This window comes from Nomascus leucogenys, chromosome 15 (assembly GCF_006542625.1).
Source record: "Nomascus leucogenys isolate Asia chromosome 15, Asia_NLE_v1, whole genome shotgun sequence".
Classification (NCBI taxonomy): Eukaryota; Metazoa; Chordata; class Mammalia; order Primates; family Hylobatidae; genus Nomascus; species Nomascus leucogenys.
In genome coordinates this window covers 72324881-72350934 of record NC_044395.1, presented here as the reverse complement: position 1 = coordinate 72350934, position 26054 = coordinate 72324881, and the positions used below count along the sequence as shown (strand labels likewise).

The window sequence follows — 26054 nt, the reverse complement described above, 5'->3', positions numbered from 1 at the left end:
TTTTTTCACTCTCAGGAAACGTGAACTTGCTCTCTTCCATCTGATAGCTTCTAGGCACTGAAAAGATATCTCCCAGCTTGCAGATCGGACAAAAGGCGCCCTCAGAGGGCCCCCACTTGTGGTCTGCATTCGGCGCTTCTCTCTAACTTTATTAAGGAGAAAATGTGATCCTTTCCTGTGTTCTGAGACTTGCCCCCAACAAAAAGCCCTCTTGCTTCTATGTGGTTCTCTTTGCTCTAAATCCAAAAGCCCATGGAAGAAGAGACCTTGAACCCCAGACTCATGTGCACAAGTGCCCTCCTCCTCCAAGTCAGTGAAAATCTGTGACACCCTTGCACCTCCATCTCATTCCTTCCAAAGTCTAGCCACTTCAAATTCACTTTGAAAAGGATTGATTTAACTAGTTTCTGTGGAGGAGATAACCATAGTCTGAATTTTGTCTTAAAAACAGTTTAAGTGTAGTGGGAATAAAACCAAATGATTTTTAACAGTGATGCAGTGGTTTTCTCATGAGTCTCCTTCATAGCCTAGAAATCTAAAACTAAGGAAGGGAAGAGGAGCTGGTCTCCTGTATCCACCTTGCCCTGACCACCCACACCCCACACTGCCTCCCATTACCCAGCAGAGTGGAGAGAAGTAAGAGTGGAGGCCATTGACTCAGGTCTGCCACGGCCGGGGCTCAAGGCATAGAAGTGTCAGGTAACTGAGTCTGAATTCTCTAAGGTGCAGGAAGGTGTCTGGCTACCTGACATACAGTTATGTTAGAGAATAGGAAGGAGAAACACAGAGCACAGCAAAGCAGCTCTGTTGCTTCATCTGTTCCCTGATGACAGGTGGGACCCCTTTCATGCTCTGCTCTAGGAAACATGATTGGCCTGGGCAGCCATGGGCTGGGAGGGGAGTCTGGGTCTGCTGAGGTCTGGGTTAGGTGTGGCTGGGGCATGTTCAAGTTGAGGCCAGGCGGTGGTGAATCATAGCTGATGGAGTCGCCAGGGTATGGTCAGGGTCTGTGCAGGGCTAGAGCTGGGATGAAGGTTGGGGTCAAAAGGATGTTAAGGTTGAGATGAAGTCAGAGTTAGGTTGAAATGAGAGTTGAGACAGATAGAGTCCCATTTGAATGAGAATATGGTTGTGGGCAGTAAAGCTTGAGAGGAATTCCAGAACGCAGGTGGGGTGGAGGGCTTAGGTTCGGATGGAGCCATGGTTCAGATACACTCAGACATTTTCCTTCCGCGTGACTCTCCTTACTTCTATAACACGGAATGTTTGGCCCACTCCCTGGGTGCTGATCCTTAACTCCTTCCAGGCCAGGGCTTACATCAGCCTTTGAGTGCTTCAGCTACGGCTCCTGCTCCTCTTGCCTTTCTAAATTTCATGGGCATTTGCTTTCCCTAGGGAGGGTGAGAGAATAAAAGCAGCCGGAGTTGAATCCAACTAATATATCCACTTGTCTTACCCCTATTCACAGATGGATGGTGAGGCAGAGGCATTTGGGGAATTCAGTAATGAATGCCATCCCCATTTCCTGGAGCAGCGATAGTTGGCTCTATGCCGTGCACCCATGAACTCCTCTAGACACTCACTCCTTTACGGAAGAGAAAGCCCATTTCATGGGGAGCCCATGAGACATGGGAATGCTCTCCTCCTGCTACCAGCAAGTGGTGGGGCATTCGCTCATCATTTGCCTGGTATCTCTGGGCACAGTTCCCTCAGAAGAGCCAGGCTGCCTGGATCCTGCCCACTGCACATAACTCCTCTGGAATAGGGGCCAAGAATTGAGGACAGAGATCCTCTGACCATCTAAGGGGGAGCAGTTACAGCTGCTGGCAGCAGGGCTGGGTTTCCTCTCTACCATCCACAGCAATTAAACTGAAGGACAAGGAGCAACCTCACCCTCTTCAGCAGCATCACAGAGCACTGTGTTCTCCAGCCCACAGACCATCAGCACTCTCTCCTGCACCTGGCCAGGGGGAGAGTCAGCACAGCAGTTAGCAGAGTCCACAGCACAGTTGAGGGTGAGACAAGGCTACTGCCTGCCAAGCAACCTGTCCTCCCCAGGTGGTGGGCACTGGCTTGGATCAAAGCCTCTCTCTCCCATGGCAGAATAACAGGGAAGGAGAGAGTATAGCCCTGGACTAAGATCCCTTGGGGATTTTCAGAAGGAGAAGTTCCAGAGGGAAGAAAATGTGATCTGACCTCTCAGAGACAAAGAATGACACATGAGGATGGTTAAAGGATCTGGAAGTACAGTATTCAGTTTCCAGAAGGGAAGACTTGGGATGCCCAAAGCAGCTCCACAAATCAGGACTGGCTGGTAGCAGAGTTCCCCTGGGCAAAAACTTGGAACCAATGGGTGGATGTGACTGCAGAGTAGATTTCTTGTATACTTGAGAAAGACTTTTCTCTCACCCACAGCCATTCAACAGGAGAATTAGCTGCTTTATGAGGTAGTGAGTTCCCCATGCCAGGAGATAATCAAGCAGGGCATGGACCCCATATCAGAAATGTGATGTGGAGGATTCACACAGTGCTGAAGGGTTGGAAAAACTAACTGTGGAAGGCGCTTCCTGTGGGAGGCTTTGAGAAGGATGCCTCAAGTTCAAGGTCAAGTGTTTGGTTACAGGTATTGCTTGGCTTTCTGCATGCCCCTCCACTGTACAGACCCCTGCTTCGTTCCCTGTGTCCTATCATCCCCTCCATACCATGTTGGAGTGTCATTCCTTCTGCCCTAAGGAGAGCATGATTCTTTCTAAAGGATCACTTTTCTTTCCCAGTTATGAAGCTCACTTTCCTCAGGGGAATGCCTGGGGCAGAGAATAAAGAAGCACCCACTTTCTAGAGCTATGCTAACTCCAAAGAGAAACAAGCATTACACCATCTCCGGGGCCCGTGGGGACACCTGAGGCTCCTTGTCAGATGCCAACAGCACTACAAGAGGCCATTTGTATTTTTGTATCTTCCTATTTCCCTCCTGCAGACGCTGTTCTTACCCGCAGCTGCAAGGCAGGTGCATTAAAATGCCACACTTTAGGTTTGGAAAATGACTGGGATTTATAGTTCCCTGAAGAGTTTTTGGGACACTGGCTCTATCCATGAAAAAGAGGGCTTATGCCTTGAGATAATGAAGTTTGAGGACAGAAAGCCATGCCATGTGCAATCCTTCTCTCCAAGAGCTGTGGCTGATGTCCTCAGTGTCACATAACTCCATGCCCTGAGCAGAGGCCTATGGGCACCTTAACAAAAGAAGCTCATCATTTTGCCTTTTGTTGCTGAAAAGTTCTGCCCAGCATGGCAGCGGATCAGAGGAAGCCGCCCACCATCAAATCCTGGTTCAATAAGATACAAGTGGCCGGGCACGGTGGCTCACGCTTGTAATCCCAGCACTTTGGGAGGCCGAGGCGGGCAGATCACGAGGTCAGGAGATCGAGACCACGGTGAAACCCTGTCTCTACTAAAAATACAAAAAAAAAAATTAGCCGGGTGTGGTGGCGGGCACCTATAGTCCCAGCTACTCGGAGAGGCTGAGGCAGGAGAATGGCGTGAACCCGGGAGGCAGAGCTTGCAGTGAGCCGAGATTGCGCCACTGCACTCCAGCCTGGGCGACAGAGCGAGACTCCGTCTCAAAAAAAAAAAAAAAAGATACAAGCAGTTTATGATTGAAGACAAGCTGTCATCATGGATTAAAACATGTCTACGCCCCCAATGACAACAGTTATTTTTTCTGAGAATATTGGATGAGTTGCTTACATTTCATAAATGAAGAGGAAAGAAATCTAATTCCACCAGGCTGGATCGTTTAAGACAATCTCTGTTCTATAAACACTCTGAAGGGTAGCGTTCCCAAGGTGATAGAAAATAAACCATGATTGCGTGATTCTTCTGGTGCCTTACTATTTGCTTTCTAGCCTTTTTGCCTTTCTGTGAAGAATTATGTGCCAGCCATCTGTGATTACCTTGAATTCACTTAATAATATGTAAGCCTACTTCATCTCTTCTTGCTTTGGTACATACCATTCCTCTAACTAGAAGGATTTGTCTCACCTTTGTCCACTTGGCAAACTTTTCTTTATTCCTTAAGGCCCAGCCAAAATGCCAGTGCTTCTGTAAAGCCCTTCCTTACTCTCAACAAGAGTTAGCTGGGAATTTCCTTAGCTATCTGTACACACCTCTGTGGTAGCACTCACCATTTAGGATGGAGCTTATGGATCTATTGTTGTATCTGTCTTCCCTTTGGCTAGGAACTCTTTGAGACAAGAGACTGTGTCTCTTTAATGTTTAGAACAGAACCTGGCACACAGTAGGTTCTAAGTAAAAGTTTGTCAAATGTGCATTGTGTATTGTATACACAGCAACCTGGCCCTTCTCGTTTATGACTTTGAATGATAACATTAAACATGCGAAAGTGAAATGTTTGATCAGAGCGACAGAGGGGCTATTCCCTAGTAACGGAATCCCAGTATCCTTGTTCCTAGAAGATGAGTGTATGCTCAGGATGTCAAAGGGGTACTTGGAATGGCCCCTCAGCATCTGCATGCGTTACAGGAGGCAGGGCAGTGGGGTCGAGGCGTGAGCCTCTAGGACCGAGTGCTGGGAACAGGCCAGCTCGATCATGCTGCCCAGCACTAAACCTTGCAGTGAGCTCATCAGAGCTGAAGTCACACAATAGCCTAAGTCCTTGTGAAGGATCACATTTACTGGCTACCTCCAGGAGGCTGATCATGAGTTCGTGTGTTGATTTGTTCATTCTCCATTTAGGAAAGGAGATAAATTTTCTGTACTCTGAACTCTCAGACCTGGAATGTCTGAGGTTGAACACATCATGATTTCCTGATTCTCTTCTGGGTTTGCAAAGGATCCAGAAGCATCCTTTTTCCTGACGGAATGGGGTTTGGGGACCTGCAGTGGGTCAGATGGAGACCCTTTGAGAGACTCTAGCCTGGCGTTTTGTGTCCTCCATGATTGGAATCCAGCCTTCCCCTGGTCTCATCTCACTACTGCCCTCCTATGTCCCGTATCCAAGCACTGCCTACGTTCCTGCCCAGGCCAACCCTCTGCCATTGAAGATGGGAGCACTTAGCCCCGCTCCTGGCACTAGAACCAATTCTGTTCATAGTTGGGAAAATTTAACACTATTTAGATCAGTAACTCAGTGGTGCATACTCATGGCACTGTCCCAATAGAAAGAGATTGGCAGGAAGTGGAACAAGAGCTAGACACATACTCCATCACCATCCAGCCAATTAGAGTCAAGGCAGGATTAGCCTGGGGACAGCATAGACTTTCCTGGTGACATCAAAGCTGGGAGTGAGAAGCATATTTAAGAATGGAAGGAACCCTAGAGAGCTCCTTTGCCCCTTTTGCCATGTGAGGACACAGCAAGAAGACAGTGGTTGAGGAGCCAGGAAGAGTGCCCTCACCAGACACTGGATCTGCTGGCATCTTGATCTAGAACTCCCCAGCCTTCAGAACTGTGAGAAATAAATTTCTGTTGTTCTTAAGTCACTCAGTCTATGGTATTCTGTTGTAGCAGCCAGAACAAAGAAAGACACCTTCGTTAGACAGGGCATGCATTCTCTGGTTTGCCACAGTCCTTGATTACTCACATTTTGAGTTTGCAACCTTCCTCAAGGATATGAAGAAAGACTTTGTCTAATGATCATTGCATTAGCTATCTATTGCCATGTAACAAATTATACCAGTCTTAACAGGTTAAAGCAACAAATGCATGTTACTGCACACAATTTTGAGTGTCAGGAATCCAGGAGTGTCTTAGCTGGGTGGGTTTGGATTATGAGGTTGTAGTAAAGATGTTGGTTGGGGCTGTAGTCATCAGAAGGCTTGACTTGGGCTGGATGATCTGTGTGGATCTTTTCTCATGACATGGCAGCTGGCTTCCTCCATAGTGAGTGATCCAAGAGAGAGTGCCCAAGCTGGAATGGTTTTTATGGTTTAGTCTCAGAAGTGAAACATCATCACTTCCACTGCTGCCATATTCTATTTATTAGGAGCAGGCAACTAAGTCCAGCCCACACTCAATTAAATAGAAATAAAGCTTCATTTTTGAAGATAAAAATTTTTTAAAAACCTGTGTATATAACTACCACAATCATTAAATTGGATAACGCACGTAAAATCTTCATTGCTATATACTTAACATATAGTAAGTGCTCGATAAATGTTACTTGCAATACTAAGAGCCAGCACCTATTGAGTATTCAGTACCTGCCAGGCACTCTTCTAGAAGCTTTACCTGCATTAACTCTTTAACAACTCTGTGAGTTGTTCTATTATTGTTCCTAATTTATAACATAAATCATACACCCAGTGAGGTAGAACAAATTGCCCAAGTGCATACATTGTAAGTGGGGTTGGGATTTAAACCCTGTTAGTGAAGCCCTCAAAAATCTGTCCATTTAACCATTATACTGCACTGACTCTCAAAGTTTTATATCCTTACTGTTTGTAGTCATTCTTGCTGTTGTTGTTGTTTACATGTGTTCCTGACCTGCATGCAGCCCTAGCCTGTTAAAGAAATGTGATGTATTTATGGACTTGTTCTGATAAAAACTATGCTGGGCCGAAGAATCACAGGCACTCAAAACCCACCCCTTTTCAATCTTGATCCTTGTTCTTTGAATAAAGGTGAACCTCTTAAAGATGGCTTTCAGGGCCTTACTTTGGGCTACTAGAACAAACTACAATAGACTGGGTGGCTTAAACAACAGACATCTGTTTCTCAAAGTACTGGAGGTTCTGTGATCAGGGTGCCAGCATAGTCAGGGTGTGGTGAGGATCCTCTTCCCTGTTGCAGAAAGCACCTTCCCATATCTTCACATGATGGAGAGAGAAGAAGCTCTCTCATGACTCTTATAAGGGCACTAATCCCATTCACGACCTCATGAATTCTAACTACCTCTCAAAGGTCCCACCTTCTATTACTATCACATTGCAAGAGTAGACTTTCAACAGATGTATTTTGGGGGAGCATGTTTGTCCATATCAGGCCCTTTCTTTAGGGTTGGCTCCACCTTCCCTTCAGCTCCAGCTCCATCTCACTCCTGTGCACCTGCTATCCTCTGCCCTGGCTGCAGAGGCTTCCTTCAGCTTCTCTTAAGCACCTCCCTCTGTCCATTTTCAGGATACTTGTACATGCTGTTTTCATGTGCCTGGGACATTGTTCTTCCGCTCTTAAGAAATCTTGCCTGTGCTTGAGTTAAGTCCCATTGTCTGTAGTATAAATAATCATTTTCCTCTCATTGGGTTAAAATCCCATGCGTCCATCTGGTTTTCCAACCTTTTCTTCTCCATACCAAAACTTCCTATTAGTTCTGTGATAACCCAGTGTCCTGTGTTGTGGTCACCTGGGCTGGGAAACTGGAGCTTCTTGGGATCAGTCAGGCACTCTGTTTTTGTTCATTTTTAGCAGCGTAGTTAATTGCCCAGAGCTGACGCCCGACTGCCTGAATTCATATCCTGGTTCTGCCACTTATGAGCTGGTGACTTACCATAAAGCCTCTGAATTTGGTTTTCTCATCTTTAAAAGAGTGGGGATTAAAGGCTCTTTCCTATAAGCTTGTTGGGAGGAGTAAATGAATTAGTGAAAAGTGCTTAGAAAGTGCTTGCTGCCTCATAGCCAGTGTTTCCTATGGTGACTATTTAGCCCTTTCCTCTACTTCACCAGCTACCCAGTGAGCTCAGGCAGAGCTAGCCCAAGGTAGTAATGCCCAGAGCAGGGGTTTATCCTAGGACCTCTGAGGTTTAGACAGAAAGGCAGTGGACACAGAAGGAACACACTTTGGAAAAAGACATATACAGATTTGAATCAAGCCTGTGCTACTTATTAAGTATGCAATCTTGAACACATTGCTTAACATCCCAGTTTTCTCGTCTATAAAACGCAAATACCAATAGCTCCTCTCAGGGTTGTTTTGAAGATTAAATAATGCGTATAATGTGTGGAGCACTTTAGTGAGGGAACATAGCAGTTATTTAATAAGTGTTAATTTCCTTCCTCTTCCCTTCAAATCGCACATTAGTCTCCCAGGCATGGATGCAAGCGGCTGAATGGAAGCTGAGGGGCTGCACTTTCTCTCTGGCATCTCATACAATATGCCATTGGCCCCAGTCAGCGGCCCCTTCTTGTTCATCTTCTTAACTCTGTTCTTACAGAGCCTAATCAACTGCAATTTTGAATCTCTTTCTATTTTCTTTCTATGCCCTTTTAAAAATATAAGCCCTTGTGGGCCGGGTGTGGTGCCTCATGCCTGTAATCCCAGCACTTTGGGAAGCTGAAGCAGGTGGATCACTTGAGCCCAGGAGTTCAAGAACAGCCTGGCCAACATGATGAAACCCCGTCTCTACTAAAAATACAAAAACAATTATCCAGACATGGTGGCAGGTGGGCGCCTGTAGCCCCAGCTGCTTGGGAGGCTGAGGCATGAGAATCACTTGAACCGGGGAGGTGGAAATTGCAGTGGGCTGAGATGGTGCCATTGCACTCTAGCTTAGGCAACAGAGTGAACCCTGTCTCAAACAAAAAAAAAAAAAAAAGAAAGAAAGAAAAAGGTCCTCAAGAATTCTCCAGGTCCTAATTATTCTGGGTTTCCTCCCTTTTTCTTCCTGGTTTGGATCATCACTGGTTATACAAGCAGAATTTTGGTTTTGAGAATCTCCTCCCAAAGCCTACAATCCACAGATTTCTTTCCCATTCACTCTTTGACATCTGTCTACTAAAACCCAGGCTCTGTGAATACCTGGCCTCCCCTTCTCTCTCAAGCAGGCACTGTGAAAAGGCACAGGCATTTCCCTTACAGTTCCCAACACTTCACTTCACCACTCAATTCTTTGTGGGTGATAGGAGTTGATAAGCCCAGAATACCAAAAGGCTTTGAATAGAGCCTGCCTGCAGAGTCCTAGGAGAACCATGATGGTCTCTGGAGACCTCCTAAATGCCCCGAAAAAGGCAAAAGGGGGTCTGTGTATGTAGGTATGTGTGTGTGTGCACACATTTGCCATGGGGGTGCATTTGTTCACAGGAAAAGACTCCTAAGTTTCCTCTGACTCTCAGAGACCCCCAAGATGCACAGGGGAGAGAACCATGGCATCATTCTCTCCAGCCACTGGGAGAGGAAGTTGTTAGCTCAGCAAGTTGCCAAGCACCCTGCTTTGACTGGAATGAAAGCCTTTCCTTTGGCAGCAAAGACCCTCCCTATTTGCCTCCCCACTGATACTGCAGTTCGGGCCAGAAATACAGCCTCTCTCTCCCTCCATCTGGTCAAAGTGCCAACTGCAGATTAGACATCCAGAGCTCTCACCTCTGTTCTTCTTCCCTTTTGACCTCACCAAACACTTTCACCCTTAGATTAGGTGGTGTTAATCCCTACTGCCCCCAACCACACTATTGCCCCAGACTGGATTCCCGCGTGCAAATCTTTGCAATTGCCGTGAGATCATCCCCACGCTTGGCTTCCATTTTCTTTGTTTGTTACCAAGCTGTCCGTGTTGCTATGTAGACTTCTGAGGAGGGAAGTTTTGTTTTCAGATCCCATCTGGATAGTTTCCTCGTCTGACTCATCGGTACCTCCCACACGTGAATTCTTTCTCCATCGTCCCTGCAGCTCTCCATAGTAACCCGTTTCATGCATTTCTCCTCCCCCCACTGCTGATGACATCACTTAATCTCTAAGCAAACTCTCTCTTCCTCACCTTTCTAAATGTTGCCCTTCTTGATCCATCTCTTGTGGATCCCAGGCCAGAATCGAGAAAGCCAAACACTGTTTGCGAACACCACTGACAGACCCAGCCGCCGTTGTGCCAGTTCTTTGCTCTTTCAAATTCGGTGAGAAAAAAGCAATGAATGTATCACGCAGCTATCCGAGTTCCTCGGTTTCCTGCCCAGACTTTAAAGACTTTTCTCTCTAACTCTGTGGGACTGTTCAGCCCCATGGGGATCAACAACAGAGGGAAGTGGTTGTTGCTGGGTAAGGCTCAACTGTACCCCAGGAAAATGGCACCTCTCCCACCTGGCTGTGTCCCCCCTCCCTCTCCCCTCCCCATCTCCACCACTTAGCAGCAGCCAGGAACAGCTGTCCTTGTGCCCCCTGGTTCTGAGAGTCTCTTTTTAATTAGTTGACATTTGCATCACGGTCATGGTCAGTGTGCTTTGCCTACAGAAGGTCTAGCTTTCCCCTCCTGTTTCCCCAGTGTTTCAGAGCCTGCTCTCCATCCTTCGTGCCATCTTCCTTTATCCAGAGTGAGGTCCCCTTTCTTCATTTCGGCTCTGCTGCCTGTTTCTGTCCTGCTGGTCTTTCTCCCACTGGGCCTCCTTCCTTCTCTCTTTTCTTTGCATCATTCCCTCCACTCTGCAGGGAGATACCTTGTTGAAAGTGGTTTTTTAGGTTCATTCACCTCCCCTTCAAGAGCAGTGGCCACTTCTATTTGCCACCCATCAATTGGCCCTTGCCTAACGCGGGAACACCTAAAGCTCCCTGAGGTCCCTGACGTTGACTCCTCACCATCCTTATAGGCTCTGGGTCTCAGTTTCCCCATTTCATGGGATCATTGTGAAGACTAAATGAGCAAATGTGGGTGAAGCCCCTAGCACAGGCCCTGCTACATATGCAGATTAAATGAGCTGATACAGACGAAGCACAGGCCCTGCCACACAGTGGGCACTAAAGCAGGCCAAGGGCACCTGTCTCCTTTCCTTCTTCCTGTTTCCTCTTGGCTCCTCTGCTCCTGGTTGGACACGATCACTTCATTACCAATCATCAGGCTGTCCTCTGTGGCTCACTTGGGCCAGCAGCATTGTAAACTTGTCATAGAGGCATGGGGACCCCAGCCGTGCCCAACGTTCCAACTGTGGGACCTCACAAGGCCCAGGTTGACAGGGCCTGAACCTTACTTACGGATGGGTGCCTGGCACTGTGTCATCCACATTTTTGCTGAATGAGTGAATGAACATTCAGGAAAGATGATAACCCCAGTTCTGAAGCTGGAGATAACTCTGCCTGATACTGCAGGGCTGAGTCTGTGTGCTGAGTTGTCTTCAGACTGGGTCCCTAACAGCATGTCAGACCCTGCTCCCTGGCTGGGCCAGCCCAGCCTCTCACCTGGGTGGTCTATGAGTCGCTTCCATGGTGAGAGCATCAGGCCTGGCTACTCTAACTCAGAATGTTCAGGGGAAATGAGGAACCCATTACAGTGCCAGGGAAAGCCAGGATGTAGTCAGGAAGGGATCAAGAATCAGGGCAGAGGACCAGACCCAGCCTGTCGATACCACCTCTAATTGCATCTATCCCTATCCTGGATACTGTCTTGAGCAATGGGCCAGGGCCCTTGTTAGAGACCTAGTGAGGCCATGATTGAGGCTTGGAGCTTGGTGAAGAGCCCATGACTTGTGTTATTTGGGGGGAAACAACGTAAAACAAAAACCTCACCTCCTTAGGTTTCTAGAGTGGGCCAGTTCCTTCTGCTGCTACAGTAGAGTTTTTAATTAAGAAATTGATGAAAAGTTCTTCCTGACATTTCAGTTCATCTCTTGGAGACCTTTAGGTGGGAGGAATCCAAACAAAGCTTCCTTATGACTTCCTAATGTTTTCTGGCCCATCTTCTAAGGCCCTCACTATCTCTCTACCACTCACTTATCCAACCTCCTCTCCCAAATTGAATTTGTATCCCTACACTCAGCCATAGCCCACATCTGTTACTCCTTCCCAAGCATGCCATGCACATCCATGCTTCTAGCCTTTATACATTCTGTTTTTCTACCTGTGATGGTTTTTTAATGCCCCCTTTATCCTCCTAGGAAAGCCCCTTCATCCATCCATTGAGACAAATGCAAATAACATTCTGTAAAACTTGCCCTGAACCCCCTACAAAGGTTGTCACATCCTGCACTGTATTTTCATAGCACCTTGTGACAACTACTTTTAGAACATATTTCAATGCATTCAAGTTACTGGTTTAATTCTTTCTTCCCACTAAACTGTGAGTTTCTTAAGAGGTGGATACTGACTTACTCCCGGTCTCCACCAGTTAGCATCAGGCCTGCCGCACACCCAGTGCTTAGTAAATATCCACCAGTTGAACACATGAATGAAAGGAACACAAACAGGGCATGAAGTGAGAAGGAGCAATATTTTTGATATTTGGGGGCATGTCTATCAGGGAAATAATATTTCTTGAGTTTTCTAGAGTAAATCTCATGAGAGGAGGTTGTATGTTCCTGAAATAGAGGGATCTGGAAAAAATCAATAATGCTGAAAGGCACAGCGAGAAGATGGGCTGACAGTCTTTGGAGGGCAGCTTCTGGGCGAGGTTGTCCATCCCACCTGTCCTGAGCTAGCTGTTGATGTTCCTCTACTGGCAGCCCATGTCTGGCATTCTGATAGCATCTCGAGGACCCGGGTCTCTGCCTTTGGTGGCTTTAAAGGAAGAGAAAAGCATATGCAAGAAGAGCAAGGAAGCCCACATGGCCTGAGCCGGGGCCTAGAAACAGGCCGATGTTGGCAGTTCATGTTGAAAGCTGGCAAGGACATGCCTTTAGCTTTAGACTCTGTGCTTAAAAGCAAACAAACAAACAAACAGAAAAATACACAAGGTTTCCAGAAGTCATTTGTTTTTCTACATTTGGGGTCTAGCAGCAGCCTAACCAGACTCAAGCAGTTAGTAAACTCTCAGCCCACTTAAGAGCCCAGGAACATGGACAGTGGCCCACCTGGGACCAAAGTCTGGATTTAAGAGTCTCCCTCAATACCAATCCCTTCCAGTCCCATCAGCAACCCCAGGGCTGATAAGAAAGGTTTTGTCCTGGGAGACAGTGCTGGCCCACCCCACACCCAGACCCCATGGGTGCTGTTTCAAGTCTGAGGCTGGGCATCCCCAAACTGAAGGTCGGCCCCACCCACTTTGCTGCTGGACTGCCTGCTCCCATTGTCTGAACATGCCCTGCCCTGCCTTCCCACGCTTTCTACTGTTGGTTTCAGTGACCCCCCAGGAGACTGAGCATGCAGAGGTTGTAAGAAAGGTCGGCAGGGACCTTTAGGAGGAAAGATGGCAAAGTCTGACTGACCTGCCCCATGATCCCTGGGATGGAGCCTACTGTTCCTTAGCTATATGCCTATAGGAAAAAACCTTAGCGTTGCTGAGCCTCCATTTCCTTATGTTAGGATGGCTATGGTATCCATAATAATTAAAAATAAAACTTAAAAAATGGCTGTAATGCTATTGAACTTGCAGAGTCCCAAAAGGATTGAATGGGGATTGTGTGTGAAACAAACCTGGTGAGCCCATGTTCACCATGTGTCAGAACCTGTGCCAAGTGCTAAAAACTTCAGAAAGAAGGTTCCACATAAACAGTGACCTTTTTTCTTTTTTCTTTTTGAGAAGGAGTTTTGCTTTTGTTGCCCAGGCTGGAGTGCGATGGCGCGATCTCAGCTCACCACGACCTCTGCCTCCCGGGTTCAAGCCTCCCGAGTAGCTGGTATTACAGGCATGTGCCACCATGCCCGGCTAATTTTGTATTTTTAGTAGAGATGGGGTTTCTCTGTGTTGGTCAGGCTGGTCTTGAACTCCCGACCTCAGGCGATCTGCCTGCCTCGGCCTCCCAAAGTGCTGGGATTACAGGCTAAATGATGACTTTTTAACTCCAAGGTAGTTCTGAGGCTTACCAGCGGGCCCATCAGCTTTTTTCTGGGTATTTTCCAGAGAGGTCCTCAAAACCTTTATATAAGGATTTCTGTCCCATGTGCCATGAATCCATGTAGTCAATAAACGTCTACTGAATGCCAGGCTCCGGCTGGGCTCTCCGGATACAGAGAAGGGTGAAACCATAGGTCCCTCCTTAAGGAGCTCACAGTCCAGTGGAACATTCAATGCACAATGAGGGATACAGGGCCAAAGGGCAGAGGAAACCAAAGAAAAACAGTACTAAAGTCTTCCTGGAGGAGTATAAATGTTGGTCATTAGAAGCATTGAGCCAAGACATGACTCATGCACTCATTCATTCTTGCAATGCATGTTTATGAAAACAAAACACACGCCTGTGGCACCTCTGCCACGTGCCAGGCTTGGTGTAGCAGATCTGTCAGGGCCGGGGTGTGGCTCCGGCCTTACCTCTCAGGTGTGCACAGTGCTTCCAGTTGCCCAGATGCCTGCTTCTCTTTATCTGGGGGCTTTCTTCAAGCCCTGGAAGGTTGCTCTGCCTTGCACAGGACAGGCTGGATGTTCTGGAACTTAACCTGCCCCTGGAGCAGTCCTTAACCAATGACTGCTGGGATCGATATATAAATACCCTGGCCCCCTCTTCCTAGCCTCATTTTGCACATTTGTAAGATGGGCCTAAGAGTATAAAGGTTCCTGCCTCAGGGGATTGCAGTGAATGAGAAAAAAGATAGCATTAGCCTTCCTTTATTTTTTTCATCTGCCTTAAATCAGAAAGTGAGGCTGACAAGACATTTGTTAAGGGCCTTGTTAAGAGGCTAACAAGACATTTGTTAAGCACAAAGCCTGGGTGGATGCTCATTAAATGCACCCTCTTGCCCTTGGTCCCATAGACAGGAAACGTATTAAGAACACGGAATTTAGAGCCAAAGTGCTGAACTTAGAATGTGGACTCTACCACTTGCTAATTTAACCATGCCTCAGTTTTCTCATCTATAAAATGGGTTACTAGTAGTACTTACCTAATAGAGTGATCATAAGGGCTAAGTTGCAGTACAAATAAAGATCTTAGGAGTACCTTGCACATAGAAATCACTGTTAAGGGGTTGTTAAATAAATAGTTGCAGGTTGAGACGGGAAGGGGTTGGAAATTGAATTGGAGTGGCTAGGTGGTAAGTGGCGCTTGAAGAGCAGCAACTGTGTCCTGCACCTGGGGAAGTCCCACGGCAGTTTGCTGCAGGGCTGGTTTTCTCAGAAATGCAGGACAGAGGGTGAGAGCTTGCACCCAGCCTAGGGACCTTCCTTTGGAAAGGAGGAAGGGAGCAAAGGAGTTCAGACTGATGAGTAGGTAATGGCACCAGCTGTGAAGCATTCACAACATGCCAGGCATTGTCTTGTGGATTTCCACAGCGACCCAAAGAGGTCGAAGAGAGAACTGAGGCTCAGAGAGATTTTGTCTTGTGCCCAAAGTCACGGTAAATGGCAGAGCTGGGAACTAAATTGAGGCCTGTCTCTCCCTAAGCCTCTGTTCCTACTGTTCTACTTGACATATTTCAATAAAGAAATAAAAACGGGAAGGCCAGGAGAACACTTGGGTTCTGCTTTGTCACTGGTCCTTCATGGGACTCCTCCCTTTGAGAATACATTGCTGGAAGGTGTTCTGAAGCAGAGAAAAAGGGCCTTCCACCTCCCTGCTGACAAGATCAGGCTAGGTGTAAATACATGTGTGAAGCCCACTGGGTCTCCTGAGTCGTGAGTCAGCCAGGCTGAGGCCCCTGGTCACACAGCCTGAGCAGCAGTGATTTGCAGAAGTACGGAGCTGACATACAGCCTGTGGGAGCCTTAACTTCCCCCAGAGGATGCTCAGAGCTGCCCTGGAAGGAGCTGGAGCTCAGGGCCTGAGGTTGGCCCTCACTGGTTGCCTGGTGTATGTTTTTTAGTCCCCTGTGTCTGTGCCCCAAGGAAAAACCAGTCCCCTTCTAGAGCTGCAGGTGAGGAAAAGCTTCCTACAGAAGCTGAGCTGGGTCAGGGGAGGTGGAGGTAGCAGGTAGTGCAAGGGCACTCTGGCATGACTGAGCTTAGTGCATTTGGGAAAATGATGAGCACACAGTCTTGCAGAGAAGGCCGGACCAGGATGTTTGACCTTGTAAGCTATCAACAATTGATGGTGGGGACTGGGGGTAGGATGGTGGTGAGCACAGCCTAGAGTGATCACTCTGGCATTTACAGGGGCTTAGACTCATGGGATCTCAGAATCCTGGGAGTTAGTATTTAAGAACCAGAGACTCTAAAAATTTCAGAATTTTGAAATTTTGGATTCAGAATCATAAACGCTTGGGCTGTCAGTCATGAGATTTTAGGATCATCAAATTTTTGAGTTCGGCAGCACTCTAAACTCTCAGCCTTGCACAAAAGGAGAAGCCAGCACCAAAATTCAAGTTGGCCCCTGGCTTAACCGCTAAGGGCACTGGACCTTCCTGAGTGCTCACACATAGGGTAGGAGGACCTGGACCTGGGCCTCCTGGAATTCCCTTTGCACAGTGGGACGTCCACACTGCTTGTTCTCAGCTCTGATATCACCTGCTATTAAACACTATCTGCCAGCAATTCTTCCAAGGCTTTGAGTTCTTGGCACGCTCTCCCTAGAAGCTCATGGGAGGACTCTTCTCGGTACTCCTAAGCTGGAGGACCTGGGGCTGGAGCAGCGTCCACTCCTGCCTGGACATGGCTGACATCAGTCACCTATCATGGCATTTTTAGTAAGTCCTGTGATTCCTGCTGCATACCCTCCTCAGAGTAGCAGGAGTAGTTCCTGCTCTGTAAGTAATTTCACAGTGTTTGGTTCATTGCCCCACCTTTACTTTACAGGAGTTTCCTCCTCACACAGTCCCAGGAAGTACAAAGGCGAGCTGGCCCTTTGCCAAGGTCATTTAGTCAGCAAAGACACTGACTTCTATTAGTTCATTATTCTCATTCCCATCTGCGAAATTACTCAAGGTGGACGAATAGAGAGCATGGAGTTACAGCCCTAGGGGAAGAGCTTCTGTTGAGCCTACAAAGCTGACTCCTTCGGAAGGCTGCTGGACAGACTGGAAAAGAGCCAAGTCTTCAGAGGCAGGCAGGCCTGAGTTCGAATCCTGCTCCTTTCTTACCTTCTGTGTTGCTTGGAATATGTCCTTTAAAGTCTCTCATCCTTGATTTTTCCCATTGGCCATTTGAAGGTAATAATGAGGTTATTATCTTCAGGTTGCCTGAGTTTGCTTTTCAGCTCTGCCATCTTCTAGCTCTGTGACACTGAGAAAATCCTTTAGCCTCTCTGGGCTGTGTTTTCTAATCTATGGAACAGAAATAGTCATGCTACCTACCTACCTTGAGTAGCATTATGGTTGCTGAGAGTTCTGAATGAGTAATATATGAAGCAGGTTTAGAACAGTCCCCAGCACCTGATAAATTAATAAGCATTAGCTATAAATATTGTTTGCAGGGTGGTAACGAGGTGAGGCTCTTAAGTGGTGCACATCATATGTGCATAATATATCATTGTTGAGTGAATGAATAAAGGATGGATTGATCTGAAGTGCTGAGCACAGTGCACATTATGTGGTGTAGGGGAAGGGCCACAGAACTGCAGCCATTTGGCCCTGAGCATTAGACCAGCGCCGGGGCTGACCTGGACTATCCGAGCTCATCGTGCATATCCTCACCCAACTCTGCACATCTCTTCCCAACTCAGACTCAGTGGCGTCAGGCCGGTAGCCCAAAATCAGCAATGGTGGAAGCATTTATACCACAGGCAGTGGCAAACGTTAGAACTCAAGGTTTTTTGTTTGTTTTATTTTGTCTTAATTTGAGAGCGAGAGGAAGAAAGGGAGACTGTGTTAAACTTTGGTTAGAACCCAACACATTCCTAACTGGCCAGGTAAACATTTTTCTATAACCTGCCACAGTCATCTTCAGAAACCAGTTTTGACCATTTTTTTTACAGGATACATCATCTTAGGGAGAATAAGCCATTTTGGCACTGATAAGAAGGTGTTTGTGGGTTTTGAGAGCCTGGTTTTGAGAGACCCCGCTAAGTTTGGAGTGCATATTCCTTGTGGGTTTTGGTGGCCATGAATGCCCTGCTGTGACACCAAAAAGTAGACTTTAAAACAGATGGGTGGGGCCTATTAGGTGGTAAATCTGGGACTTTCTGTAACTTGATAAGGCTGAATTAATGTTTGCAGCTTCCCAGGAAGATTGTAACACTGTGTGCCTGAACCCTGCAGCCTGAGTAAGGGAACTATTTAAGGCCATTCCAAATCTCCCTTAGTATCAATCGACTTTGACGAAGTGCAGCTATTAAATGAGCTGGACAGAAGTGCGGCTGTTGAGTGTAGCAGACAGAAGAATGAACCTCGGGGAAGGCATTTGTAAGCTGCCCAGGGTTTGAAAGCTTGTCTGGAGTGATCTTCAAGACAGAGGAATACACACAGCAATGCTGCCCGGAGCTCTCTGGGATCCCAGCTGCCCAAGCCAGGCTCACCATCATTCGTCAGCAGGACCATCTGAGTCCTGAGCCCCCACTCCAGATTCTCCATGGAGGTGGGGACGGTGACATCTGTTTTTATTTAATTTTTAGCTTCTCATGTGATGTGATGTGGATGATCAGCTAGGTTTGACGACCATTGCATCCTTATAAATAATCTCTCTTTTAAAATGTGTTGACATAGCATTTGTGTTTCAATGGCCCTAAATGGCTTCAGAGGAAAGCCAGTTAATCTTCTGATCTGAAAAAGACAAGCCACTTTTCACTTGGAAAGGAATAAACACTTTTAATCTTTAAATTAGCACCATTGGAGACAAGCAATTAATTGCACTTGTCAGTGGGAGGTGGATTAGTGGGGATGTGGATGGGGTGTTCACACTCCCCTCCTGGGCAACTGGAGGGATGGGGTGGCAAAGCTATAATGCAGGCTGGGCTTTGAGGAACAGCATTGAGCTAGGAAGGAGGGGTGTGGCCAGAGTGGAACAAAAAGCCGTGGCCTCTGCAGAAGGCAGCTGGGAAATGACAGGGGACAGTCCAAAACATCAGATCCAAAGATGGCCATGTAGAGAAACAAAAAGCAGCTGGAAAGGGAAGGACCCACAACTGAAGGCAGCAAGATGGAGCCAGTGGGTTTGGAAGAATGAAGACAAAAACTACCTGGGCAGGTGTGAGGGAGCCATTTTCACACTGCATTTACATCCTTCTGTTAAGGGCTGGAACCACACATATTCAGCAGGAGGTGCCTTTTTCTACTCCGTTATAAAGCCCAAGCCAAATTTGGCCCATCCATCAGAATCTCACCGGGAGAGTCTTGTTTGAAATTCAGATTCTCTGGTCCCACCCCAGATCTACTGAATCAGACTCTTTGTTGGGATGGTACTCTGGAGCCTGTGATTTAAACAAGCTGATTCTTATGCAGGCCAGCTTCTTATTCTTGGGAGACAGGATAGAGTGTAGAGGTGGAGATTATGGACTCTGGGGACAGCCTAGTTGGATTTAAATCCTGTCTCCACCGCTTGCTACCTGAATCACTTTGTGCCTTAATTTCCCTGTCTTCAAAATAGAACGATAATAATAGGAGCTATATCTAGGGTTGTTGAAATGATTAAATGAGATAACATATACCAAATACTTAGAATAATGGATAGTATACTATATTTACTGTTTTTTCTTTTATCCAATTAATGCAGAGATTGAGAGAAGAGAAAAATAGGGCCAATACTTTGAATTTAAGCCATCATACGCACATCCATACACATTATGTGTATAGGTCAAGAGTTAAAATTTAAATGCTTTCAAGAACCAGGCAAGTGTGAAGCAATTGGTAGGGCCCTTGGTGACTTGGAAAGTACAACTTTCTTAGTTTGGCTTTCCCAGAAGCCAGGGAGATCCTGAGACAAGATTTGGGGCCAAGTCATTTATCTGGTAGATGATCCTAGAAAACTGATGAGGGAGTGGGGATGGGAGACAGAGAAGAGAAGAAAGCTAATACCATGGGCATCAATGAACATGGTACTGCTGTGGGGATCTAGATTCCATCGTCCTGGGAACCACCAGGAGACTTGAAGACTCTGCAATGTCATCCCAACTGATAAGTGAGGAAGCTGGGTTATACTCATTTCCTATGTCTGTTGTAATGAAAGTACCACCATCTGGGTGGCTTAAACAGTAGACATTGTCTCATACTTCTGGAGGCTAGAAGTCTGAAATCAAGGTGCCAGCAGGACTATGAGGGGGAATCTGTTGCATGCCCTTCTCCTAGCTTCTGGTGCTTTGCTGGCCATCTTTGGCAGGCCTTGGCTTAGAGATGCATCACTCCAGTCTCTGCCTTCCTCTTCACATGACTTCCTCCCTCAGTCTGCATCCAGATCTACTCTTTTTATAAGAATACCAGTCATACTGGAGTACTACTCCAGTATGATCCTATCCTACTCCAGTATGATCTCATCTTAACTAATTATATCTGCAATGACCCTATTTCCAAATAAGGTCTCATTCAGAGGTATTAGGGTTTAAGATTTCAGCATATGAATTTAAGGGGAACAATTCAGCTCGCCCATGGTGTATTCATACCCCAATTCCTCCCCCTAATTGATTGACAACTACTTCTGTAGATGGTAACTCCACAGCATTTCCTGCTTACTCTCCCTCTCTGCTATAATTTGGATGTTTGTCCCCTCCAAATCTCATGTTAAAATTTGATCCCCATAGGCCGGGCATGGTGGCTCACGCCTGTAATGCCAGCACTTTGGGAGGCCAAGGTGGGCAGATCACAAGGTCAGGAGATCGAGACCATCCTGGCTAACACGGCGAAACCCCGTCTCTACTAAAAATACAAAAATTAGCCGGACGTGGTGGCAGGCGCCTGTAGTCCCAGCTGCTGGGGAGGCTGAGGCAGAAGAATGGCATGAACCTGGGAGGCAGAGCTTGCAGTGAGCTGAGATTGCACCACTGCACTCCATCCTGGGTGACAGAGCGAGACTCTGTCTCAAAAAAAAAAAAAAATTTTTGACCCCTAATAATGGAGGTGGGGCCTAATGGGAGGCGTGTGGGTCATGGCAGTGGATCCCTCATTAATAGATTAATGCCCTCCCTGGCGTGGTGGGGAGAATGAGTGAGTTTTCCCTCTACTAGTTCCCATGAGAGTTGATATAAAAAGCCTGGTGCCTCCCCACTCTCTCTCGCCTCCTTGCTCACCACGTGACCTCTGTACATCCTGGCCCCCCTTCCCCTTCCACCATGAGCGGAAGCAGCCTGAGGCCCTCACCTGAAGCGAATGCTGACACTACACTTCTTATAAAGCCTGCAGAACCATGAGCCAAATAAACCTCTTTTCTTTGTAAATTACCCAGCCTCAGGTATTCCTTTATAGCTACACAAATGGACCAATATGCTTTTCCTGTGTCTCTTCTACCACATGCCTTTTAAACATCCAGTAGCATGGAAATTCCATAAGGGCTGTGTCTTAGTTTGAGCTGCTGTAACAAAGTCCCATGGACTGAGTGGCTTATAAACAACATACATTTATTTCTTTCAGTTCCAGAGGCTGGGGGTCTGAGATCAGGGTGCCAGCATGGTTGGGTCCTGGTGAGGGCCCTCTTCCAGGTCACAGACTGCTCACCTCTCATTCCATCCTCATATGGCAGAAAGAGGAAAAGAGCACTCTCTGGAGCCCCTTTTATAAGTGCACTAATCCCATTTATGAGGGCTACTGTGGTTCGAGTATTTCCCCTGCAAAATTTAGGTGTTACCAGTGTGAAAGTATTAAGAGGTGCGGCCTTTTCAGAGTTGAGTAAGTCGTGAGGGCTGCTTCCTTGTTCATGAGATTGAGGCTCTTTAAAAAGAGGATTCTTGAAGCTTTAGGCTACCTTGCCCTTCTGCCTGCTGCCACTTGAGAACACAGCAAGAAGGCCCTCACCAGACACCAAGTGCTAGTGCCTTGATCTTGGGCTTCCCAGGCTCCAGAACTTGTGAGGAAATAAATTTCTGTTCTTTACAAAGTACTCAGTGTCAGGTATTCTTAGTTACAGCAGTAAAAAACAGGCTAATATAGTAGCTCCACCCTCATGACCTAATTAATCTCCCAGAGGCCCTACCTCCTAATACCATCACATTGGTGTTAGGATTTCAACATAATCAATTTGGGGAATAAATAAACACTCAGTCCATTGCAGACTGTCTTGTTTACAGTTGTAATCACAGCAACTAGATCAGTACCTTGTTGAGGTATGATCAAGGCATGCCAAAGATTATTACTCCATGAATGGACTAATAGTAAGTGTATTAGTCTATTCTCGCACTGCTATAAAGAACTACCTGGGACTGGGCAATTTATAAAGAAAAGAAGTTTAATTGACTCACAGTTCCACATGGCTGGGGAGGCCTCAGGAAACTTACAATTATGGCAGAAGGTGAAGGAGAAACAGTCACCTTCTTCACAAGGTGGCAGGAGAGAGAGAGAGAGAGAGAGAGAGGGAGGGAGAGGAAGTGCCACACTTTTAAACCATCAGATCTCATGAGAACTCACTCACTATCATGAGAACAGTGTGGGGGAAACTGCCCCCATGACGTAATCACCTCGACACGTGGGGATTACAATTCAAGATGAGATTTGGGTGGGGACACAGAGTCAAATCATATCAGTAAGTGCTCAATATTTGTTGAATGAATGAATGAATGGGTGAATTCTCCCTTCATTTCTATGTCCCCAAAACCTAGAGAAGATGTGGGAAATGCTCATCTGAACCTTGAGGGAGAGATGAGGAGCTCTGCCCAGTTCTCCACAGCAAGCCTATGGGAAGGCAGTTTTACAAAATGCCTGTGCACCTGCCTTCCAAACAGCAAAGCCCCATTAGGCATCAACTTTCAGATCCTTTAATTTCCTTTATGCGTGAGATCGGAGCGTCCCATTAAGTACTTAAATCAGATTAACAGCCTCCATGCCAGACCCTTCCGGCTCAGCCAGCTAGTGGTTGTGGAGCCAACCACTTCTGATAGAAGCAGTGGAAGGGGGTAGATGAGGAAGGAAGAAGGGCTCTGTTTGACCAGGCTGGTGAATCCCCTGTGTTTCCTTGGTGTCTAAGTCTGAAGAAATGAGAGCTGGCAAGTAGCCTGTCCTGAGCAGGCCCTGAGAGGAGGCTCCCCGTGGGGATGTGGAGAGTGGCCTGTGACCTCCCAGGAGTGAGTAGTGTTTCATCACTGCTTCTGGTAGTGCTGGTTTACAGAGGTCCCTCCAATGTCAGGAGATCAGGGATTTGTGGCCAGTAGGAGAGAGCTGAAGTAGCAACATAAGCAGGATGACACCTGGCCCCATGCAGGGTGCAAATTGTATTTTTCTGTCAACACGGGCTATCGACAGCTCCACATTGACTCTAGATCTGGCAGAGTCACAGCAAGCTGACTCCCTGCCTCCTCTTTCTCCAACACATTAAAACAAGCACAAAATATACCTTCCCTTTTCCTTCCACAATTATACTCCTGTCCTAACCCACCAAGACACTTTATTAAATGTTATTTATAGAAATTTCAAAAAAATAATTAAAGATAGCTTGCATAGGGAATAAAAGGTAAAAGTCAATCAGCTTTTAAATTTGAACCAGAAAATCAAAGGTTTAGCAAAGATAGGGCAGCAAAAATCCTGATAAAATCTTTGTGATTAGTCATTATATTTGTCTTTGAGCTTCCTGGCAGCCTTAGCAAGAAGGCAAATATGATGGGCTAGGTACTTGTGTTTGGCTGTAAGAAAAAACACAAGCTCAACTCCAAAAACACAATCTTTGGAGCTAAGAAGTTCTGAGAGATATTATATGTGAACATGTATGTGTGTGTGTTTATGTGTATATAAAATAGTTAATAGTCAATATATATAATATACAATGGACAATGTTTTGGAAAACAATTTTCCAGCCAATGCAGAAGAGATAGTTCTTTCTTGCTTTGGCACTTAACAAAGATTGAAAGAAAACATGAAAGCCTCATTAAGTAAAGGTACTTTGCAAAGACAGAGCCAGTATCATCCAGGGTATTTCAAGGCATTTTGTTTCTTCTTTATTTTCTTTTTTGGATAGCAGTTGTTTGGTTGGGGCTAAGAGAATTCCCTCTTCTAATCAGCAGCACATGTTTGGGATGCAGCTAACTGGGGTTGGAATTTTTTTACTATCTGGTCCCCCAGAAGCCTTTACTCCAGCTCAGTGTTAATAGAGCTCACAGGTACAAAGGGGCAAGTAGCTCCTATAGGAAGCAAAGCTTTCCATCTCTTGCTGCCACCACTCAAAGCTCATTCTTCCTCTGACTGCATGTCCTGTGCATCAGGAGTTCACAATCTTATTTTAACCCCAGCACCAGACCAGAACAATAGACAATTTATTATAGCCATTGTGTATAACAAACCATTCCAGAAGTTATGGTGTGAATCAGCAACCATCCATTGGCCCAGAATCCTGCAATAAAGTCTGGGATCACTGGGCAGCCTGTCTCTGCTCTACACAATGGCTCTCCCTGTCATTTGCGATCAGCTGGTGGCCTGACTGGGGCTGAAGGATCCACGAGGGCCTCATTCACCTGTCTGGGGCCTTTGTGGGGTGGCCTAAATGACTGGGCTGGGGAGGAGGCTGGCTGGAGCTTCCTTAGTTAAGGCAGCAAGAGAGCAAAAGCAAAAGGCCTGGAACTTGCTCAGGGTCCCTCCTGCTGTGTCCTGCTGTGTCACGGTCCGGCCCAGACTCAGTGTGTGAGGCAGCCATACAAGGATGTGAATTCAGAGAGGTGAAACTCATAGGAGACCATTTGGTAGCAATCATCCTCAGCCTCCTCCCATCAATACCTTAGTCACAGTAGGTATTGGCAGGAGTCAATTGGCAGGAGTCTCACCTGAGGGTTGAGGAGGGAGAGAAGGGGACAGGTATCCCTTTCATGGGGAAGGGAGGGGATTTGTATGAGGCCATTTAGTACTAGCCCACTTCTCACTCCAAGTTCTGTGTACTCAAAACTTAACTGCCATCATCAAAAGCCCAAATATCAGGCTTTATGAGCTCTATTTAAATTTTTCAGAAAGGATATATGAGAAATGGACCTTGGAAGTGATAAAACAGTAAATTTTTTAAGAAGCCTCCTGACAACGGTGCTTGAAGACCTTGTAAGTGTGAGACATATTGAGCTATGCTGCTCCATGGCCAACGTCCTGACATTTGTGAGACAGTGACCTCCCCAGGCGACTGCAGCAATCGGAGATCTTGAGGTCATTTCCGTATGCACTGCAGTGAGATATACAGCATGTCAGTGGCAGCCCAGAAGTCAGTCGAGTTTTCTCCAGGCTGGAATGAGGACACTAATAGCCCCCACCAGCCCTAGCTTAGGACAGGGGTCACACTGTTTAAAAGGATCACTTGAATGACAAGAAAGGCCATATGCTTATCACTTTTGCAGAAGCTGAAAACATAGAAGGGCTGGATGAGAAAGACATTGGGTAATGAAATCAGGGGACAAAAACATTTTGACATCCAAAGAAATAGTGGAAATCTTTAGAAAGGCTGATTAAATAAAAGTAAACATAACATTCTTTGTTTTGACTCAAAGCAGGCACCCATATGTACACACACACACAAGCACCTGCATGTGCACCCGCATCCACAGAGATGGGATGGAGGAGGCCTGACTTAGTAGCACCATGTAAAAATAATTTGTAAGTATATGTTAGCAGTAAGCTTAATTTGAGACAAAAGTAATCAAAGTTGTTGTGACTTTAGATTATATTAATAGGAGCATAGATTCTAGATTAAGGGAGGTGATTTGTTTCTTCTATTATGTATAGCCCAGTTTACTTTAGAAGTGTTAGGTCAACTTCTGCATAATATAAAAGGGTTCAAGAAAAACTAACTTAATTAGCGGGAAGTTCAACATGATTAGAGAATTTGAAATCATGAAATATGCAGAAACACAAGGAGGAACTGAAGATATTTGACCTAGAGAAGTCCTTAGCAAGGACTTAAGAATGGGCTTCAGTTGTTATGTGGAAAGAGGGACTTGATCTGTCTTCTACGGCTCCAAAATAGGTCCCATTGGACTCATGAATGTAAGATTGAGGGACCCTGGCATTTGGAGGTCAGAAGAAGGAAGAACATCTAATAGTTGAAGAGGCCCTCTAAGGAATGGATTGCATGGATTTCCCTTTTACTGCAGGGGCTGGATGATCACTCATCAGGGCAGACAGAGGGAATTCACACCTTGGGATGGATGCTTGGTTCAAAAGGAACTTTAGAATCCTGTCCAGCCAACTACGAGGGCTGTCATGGGCTCTTGCCTTAGCTGCTATGGAAAATGTAATGAATGCAGCGGCTATGCCCTCTCTTGCTGAGGGTTCAGGGGTCTG

The 26054-nt window shown here is 46.4% G+C and overlaps 1 protein-coding gene across 2 annotated transcripts in view; it reads left to right on the top strand.

Annotated features, from left to right (window-relative positions):
- The window catches only part of GALNT18 (polypeptide N-acetylgalactosaminyltransferase 18), a 351487-nt gene that overhangs the window by 218111 nt on the left and 107322 nt on the right, over positions 1–26054 (top strand). The gene's annotated exons all lie outside the window — the stretch shown is intronic.